The sequence below is a fragment of the Canis aureus genome, chromosome 2 (genome assembly GCF_053574225.1).
Source record: "Canis aureus isolate CA01 chromosome 2, VMU_Caureus_v.1.0, whole genome shotgun sequence".
Taxonomy (NCBI): Eukaryota; Metazoa; Chordata; class Mammalia; order Carnivora; family Canidae; genus Canis; species Canis aureus.
The window spans coordinates 19,690,036-19,696,560 of NC_135612.1; the positions used below are offsets into that span (position 1 = coordinate 19,690,036).

Consider the following 6,525-nt stretch of genomic DNA (forward strand, 5'->3'; position numbering starts at 1 on the left):
AAATTTCATTTAACATTTTAAGATAAAATGCCATAATATTGTTAATCACAGAAGGGGCAGAGGTAAATTCTGTTGTGTTAAGAATTTTTGATATAACAAGTTTGTTTTAAACTATTCTATAAGATAGCTTCCGTTTCTTTGATGCTTATAACTGTACAATGAAAGTTGTGGGTTATTTTCGCATCTTATATGTAATCAAAACAAGTTTTTGCTTCCCACCTCAAGGTCAATATCAGTATAGAATCACATCAGAAAAACTGAGATCCGAGGAAAATGATTTTTAAAATAAAGTAATATCTGTCATCTTTTAAGAAAGTAGGGAAGGCACAGCACACTGTACAAACACTGTTAATCTGCTTTAAACTAACTCCTTCTGCAGTGCTTTCCCCAGGGTCTCATGCATCAAACAATTGTTCAAATTTTCTTCTTTTTAAAAAATACCAGGTGCCTTTTCTAATAAACCTTTACATTTTGGAATAATTTTAGATTTCAATGAGAATGTAGAAATGAGAATGTAGAGTTCCCCTCTTTTCCTCATGCAGTTTCCCTAAAGTTAACATCTTACATAGCCATGGTACATCTGTGAAAACTAAAAAGTCAACACTAGTACATCACTTTTAACTAAACTCAAGACTTAATTTAGATTTCACTAGTTTTTATATTAATATTATTTTTCCTGTCTCATGATTGATTTCAGAATGCCATCTTGCATTCAATCATCCTTTAGTTTTCTTCAATCTTTGGCATTTTTTCCATCTTTCTTTGTTTTTAATGTTTTTAAGATTTTAGAGGATTACTGATCAGGTATTTTGTAGAATGTCCTTTGATGTGGTCTTCTCTGATATTTTTCTCATGTTTAGTCTGAGGGTTATGGGTTTTAGAGAAGGTGAATTTCCTTCCTTATATTAGGGTGTGCATGTTATCATATGACATATCAAGGTGATGTTAACTTGATCATTTGGGTAAGGCCATGTTTGCCAGATTTCTCCTCTGTAAACTACTATGATTTCTGTTTCCATATTATATTCTTTGGATGAGTTACTAAATACATCACATATTCAAGGTGTGTGTGTGTGTGTGTGTGTGTGTGTGTGTGTGTGTGTGGTGTGATGGTGGTGGAGGAGGTTGTGGAAATATGCTCTACCTCTTAAAGAGGAGTATCTACATGTGTATTTAGAATTCTTTTGCAAGTAATGATTGACTCTTCTCCCCACTTATTCATTTCATTTATTTGTTTATGCCAGTATATATTCATATATATCTGTTTTATACCTTGAGCTACAATTTTATATCATCGTATTGGCTTGAATAATACCTCTAAAGGTTCATGTCCATCCAATTTTGTGAATGTAACTTTATTTGGCAATAGGGTCTTTGCATATTTAACCCAGTTAATATGAGGTCATAGTGAATTGGGGTAGATCATAAATCCAGTATCAGTCCTGTCCTTATAAGAAGGAAATTTAGCATACTCACAGGAGTGAACATCATGGCAGAGGTAGAGACTGGAATGATGTGGACTTATAAACCACAATGCCAAGGATTTCTGGCAACCACTGGAAGCAAGAAAGAGGAGAGGAAAAATCCTTCCCTAGAGCCTTCAGAGAACATTCTCTGCTAACACCTGGTTTTCAGATTTCTAGACTTTAGAGCTGGAAGAAAATAAAATTCTGTTATTTTAAACCACCCGGTTTGTGGTAAATTGTTATGGCAACCCGCAAAGCCAGTAAAATTATACTATTTATTTTGTTGCTCAAATTGTTCCAAGTTTGATCGTTGAGAGATCATTCAGGTTGGTGCTTACATCCCTTTGATGTGTCCCATCCCATGCTGGATTTCTGTATTCACTTTTCTCTTCACTCTTTTGTCAAACTTCCTAATTTCTTCTTACATTTCATTTTTTCTGTCTTCCAGATATTACCTTCTCCTTTGTAGGTAGCTGAAGCCTGAATTCACCCCCTCATCTTCCTATTGTACTCTCTACCTGCCACCCAGGAAGGGACCTCTTAACTAAGCAATTCCCACCCAGAAGAACATGCAAGGGGGTAGTAAGAAGATATTATAAGTGATGTGTCTTTTAGTAGCTTTTTTCTGTATCTGTCACATAACCTGTATTTAACTGATTATCTTTCTGGTTACTAAATATTTAATATTTACTTACTTAGTTTTTTAATGCTCAATCACAAATCTGGTGATTTGCAGACCTTAAAATTCTTATGGATCCTAAAAAAAAAAATTACTATGCATCCTGAAATCAAATAACGAAAAACATGTAGCAAAATTTTCTATAGGACACAACATAGAGTTATCCAGGAAAACCCAAGCAAAGTAAAACGTTCTCTCTCTACTTGGCCATTATCTCATTCAAGAATTCCAACCAATGATTTGTTGTGAAATTTTATTAGTGCAATTATCCTGTAGCAAAATGGATAGAGAAAATATTTACTTCTTTTTGTATTGCTGTCCAATTAACAACACAACAGATAGATTTCATTCAGTCTGTAGGAAATTAGCAAATTAAGCACCAGGGGAATAATCCACAAACTAGATAATTACATAAATTGATTAAAAAATCCTCCATCCTGAGATTCTTCTTGATAAATAGAAAACTAAACAATTCCAATTTCACCATCCTGATATAGGAAGGAAATGTAATAATAGCATTTTTACTCATATTTCATATACATGTCATGACTTCTAGCAGGATCAACATAACAAAGATAAGGGACTAAAAAATGAGAAAATCTCATGGAAACAAATTTGCAAATTAGAGTAAAGAAAAGGATTAAGTTTTCATGATTCAGTGGAAATCTCTTATTTAACCATAATCTATCTTTTTATCTATTTATATATATACACCTATATTTTTTGCTCCAGTGAGCTCCCTGTTGAGCCTTACTCCAACCCACTCTGAGGTATGTCTAATGCCTAACTATACTATCAGAAGTTCAGAAAGTCTAATTTCTGTTTAATTTCGTATATATGAACAGCTAAACTCATATGTGAATAGCTAAACTTGAAAGTAAAAATCAAATATTCAGTAAAAACTCATGAAAACTTATTAAATCCTTCAGAGTTTTTAGAGTTTCTTGCTATTCTGAATTGGTTATCCACCCTGAATCTCAAAGTAATGTAATTATTTTGAGGTTTTGCATATGGTATAATAGCATTGTCTCAAATCTGTGTTCATAATATTATGATAAGTAAATACCTGTAAAGAATGTTTTTGTGGATCATTGCATATAAATTTGTATAAAGTATGACATTCACTTAGCCTGGAAGTATAGGGGATTTTCCTAAAATATTAGGAAAATCTAGTATATTGATAGTATATGTTAAGTCTACCTGGTGTACTCACTGGCAACCATGCACAAGAGAAAAAGTGTTGAAAAATCATATTTGAAGGCACTTTAATTTCAGGAAATGAAGAAGTATGCTTGCCAGGATGCACTACAAGGCCTTTTATACGGTATATAATTGTCTGGAAAATTTAGATTGTGATCCAGTAATCTAAGTAGAGTATGCACACAAATAATTTTTAAAAAATAACTACATAGTGCTTAAAAGTTGTCTATTATTGCTGATTACCTGATGTCATATGTAATCTGAGTCCATATGATGCCAAATATTCAAAGTACTCTAAGACAAGGCTTAGCATTAATAATATTAATAATATTTTCCTGAAATGATGAATCCTATATGAGAAATAGGAATGAATCATAAGGTATGGTATATCTGAGATCTGTGATATATTTTATTATTGTTCTCAGTTATCTATTCTTTCCCCTCAACAAGTATAATTCAACCCCACTGTTACCATGCCATTCCTACCTCATTGTCAGGATTAGCCATGTGACTTGTTTTTTGCCAATGAATGTGACATAGACCCTCTCAGCTGAAGCTTTTTTTTTTTTTTTTAAGATTTTATTTACTTATTCATGAGAGATACACAGAGAGAGGCAGAGACACAAGGAAGAAGCAGGCTCCCTGTGGGGAACCCAATGCAGAACTCGATCCCAGGACCTCAGGATCATGACCTGAGCTCAGCCACTGAGCCACCCAGATGCCCTCAGCTGAAGTTTTAATTGTGCTTGCATGGTTTGGTTGGATTCTTGCTCCCTCTGCCAGAAGACCAGTATATCCCAGATAATGGCTGCCTGCAGCCTGGGTTCTAGAATAAGATGTGTGGAGTAAAGCTGAGCTAACCTGCAAACCTGCAGGCCAAAAAAATATCTGTTTTAGGTGACAAAGATTTCAGAGTTACCTGTTAAAGCACCACAGGTTGACTAATATAATGCGAGAGATCATTTTACTCTCAGTATTCATTTTCTAATCCAGGACCCTTCATCAACTTAATATCTCTCTGGGTAAATATAAATTAATGAAGGTGGCTGCTCAAAAGTTTAAGATGGTCATATCTGCTGACTCTCACCCATGTTAGACTCCATTGCCTGGGCTTACTTTGGCTTTTAAACCACAAAAGATTTTATACCTCCATTGGACCACCCCTCTGAGATGTTTTGAGATGTGAGGTTTCCAGGCTGAAGTGCTTTGTTTTGGGATTTGTTGTTTGAGTCTGTCTTTATAGGCTATTCTGAAAGAGTAACCCCACAATTGACATTGAAATATATCAAACCTCTCTTCCTGCCAGATGTAAAACCAGAATTCTACCTGGGCCTGTGTTTGCCTCTTAATAAGAGTGTAGGAGGGTTGTGTAGACTGTGGATAAGAACATCTTCCAAATCCAAGTTTGGGGTAGATTCCACAGGCAGTTTACATAAAACTAAGGAGATCTCTGTGCAAATGGCAGTTAAGTAAAGATTTCATGGGAGGGGATGACAAAATTATTTCTAGCAGTTAGATGGATAACTGTAGTAGCAAAGTGGTACAAAAAGTGGTATAGAAAGAAAATTGTGGCAGAAAAATAGGAAGCTTTTCCAAAATCTGGAGTGTAGGCAAGCTGAATTTTCTCAAGGCATGGAGTAAGACAATACTAGGGAAGATACACAAACACGAACTTAGGATATTTTAATGTAATCTCACCAAACAAAATAAATTCAGTGTGGTGGTGGTAGCATTTTTGCTTTAATTAAATATATTGTAGGCACGCCTGGGTGGCTCAGTGGTTGAGTGTTTGCCTTCAGCTCAGGGCTTGATCCTTGGGATCCTGGGATCCAGTCCCACATCCCCACAGGGAGCCTGTTTCTCCATCTGCCTATGTCTCTGCCTCTCCTCTCTCTCTCTCTCTCTCTCTCTCTCTGTCTCTCATGAATAAATAAATAAAATATTTTTTAAAAATTAAATATATTGCACATTTGACAATGTAACAAATGAAAAGTGATTCAGGAGATACTCTGTAGGTGAGATGATGTTAGGAGTTAACCGTGTATGTGTATGTGGAGTGAGCAGAGAGAGGAAAGACTAAACTCTAACCTTTTAGGAAGAGAAAATACAAAAAAGGGAAAGAATAGGTGGCTGAAAAGTGATGAAGGTCACTAAATAACATACATTATATGATTGGATGCAGTTCTCTTGAGATACTATTGCTGCAAAAATTGGAAACATCAGATAAAGGAATTTACTTAATTTGGCTTACTTATTATTAGCACTGTGGAAAAATGAGTTCATCCCTTTAAATTTCAGTGTGGCAGTTTGACTAAATAAAACTGTTATCACCAACATTTTATTACTGAATAGTTAAACAAGTTAATACAGTAATGCAGGCAACAGAGGTTAGTAGCATTTAGAAAAGAAAGTTCTCATTTCTCTTTAGAGGTCCACAGGTCTAGAGAAACTGGGGTTGAAGTCTTTTAGGCCACGGTCAAGTCCTTTGAGTTCAATATTTGTGATATGAATACTGATAAAGATTAAGACCTTAAAGATGAGAAAATAGTGAGCCAGAATGAAGAGATTCCAAACCAATAATCATAGTCAGCAAAATCTAACATCCTGATTCTCTGCTTAAGGGAGATGATGACTCATTATACAGATCAACTCTGAATACAATTTTCACACATTTCCGTATTCTAACCCATTTTGCCCCTAAGTGAGGAATGAACACAAAATGTGGAGTTCAAACTTTAAGAAAGGAAGGAAGATAGAAAGAAAGGAAGGAATGGGAAGGAAGGAAAGAGGAAGGAAATATGGATGGAAGGGAGGAAGAGAGGAAAGGAAAGAGAGAGGAGAGAAACCTACTTATACATTACACTTACGCATTACATTGTAAATTTACTAGTGTTAAATGATCTTATTCTGAAGGTGGCCTTTTGATCACTTTATTAGTTGAAATGTTCTTTCCTTTTTTCAAAATCAAAATGAAACTAGGTAGGAAATAAGAGAACTCTATTTTATGCCAAATGAGGATGATATTCAGAATTGTATTCTAGGCACTGTTTCCAATTAACTCTTTTTTGATAATTCTGATGCATGCCCTAAAGACCAGAGGTTAACCTTTAACACAGAAAGAGTTGTCTTGACTTTATGAAACCCCTGGTGTTCTTGGGGGTTTCTTGACCACTAATGTGG

General features: G+C 35.0%; 1 protein-coding gene across 10 annotated transcripts in view; it reads left to right on the plus strand.

Annotated features, from left to right (window-relative positions):
- Positions 1-6,525, plus strand: part of LOC144293967 (uncharacterized) — a 1,010,193-nt gene that overhangs the window by 762,837 nt on the left and 240,831 nt on the right. The window lies entirely within an intron of this gene.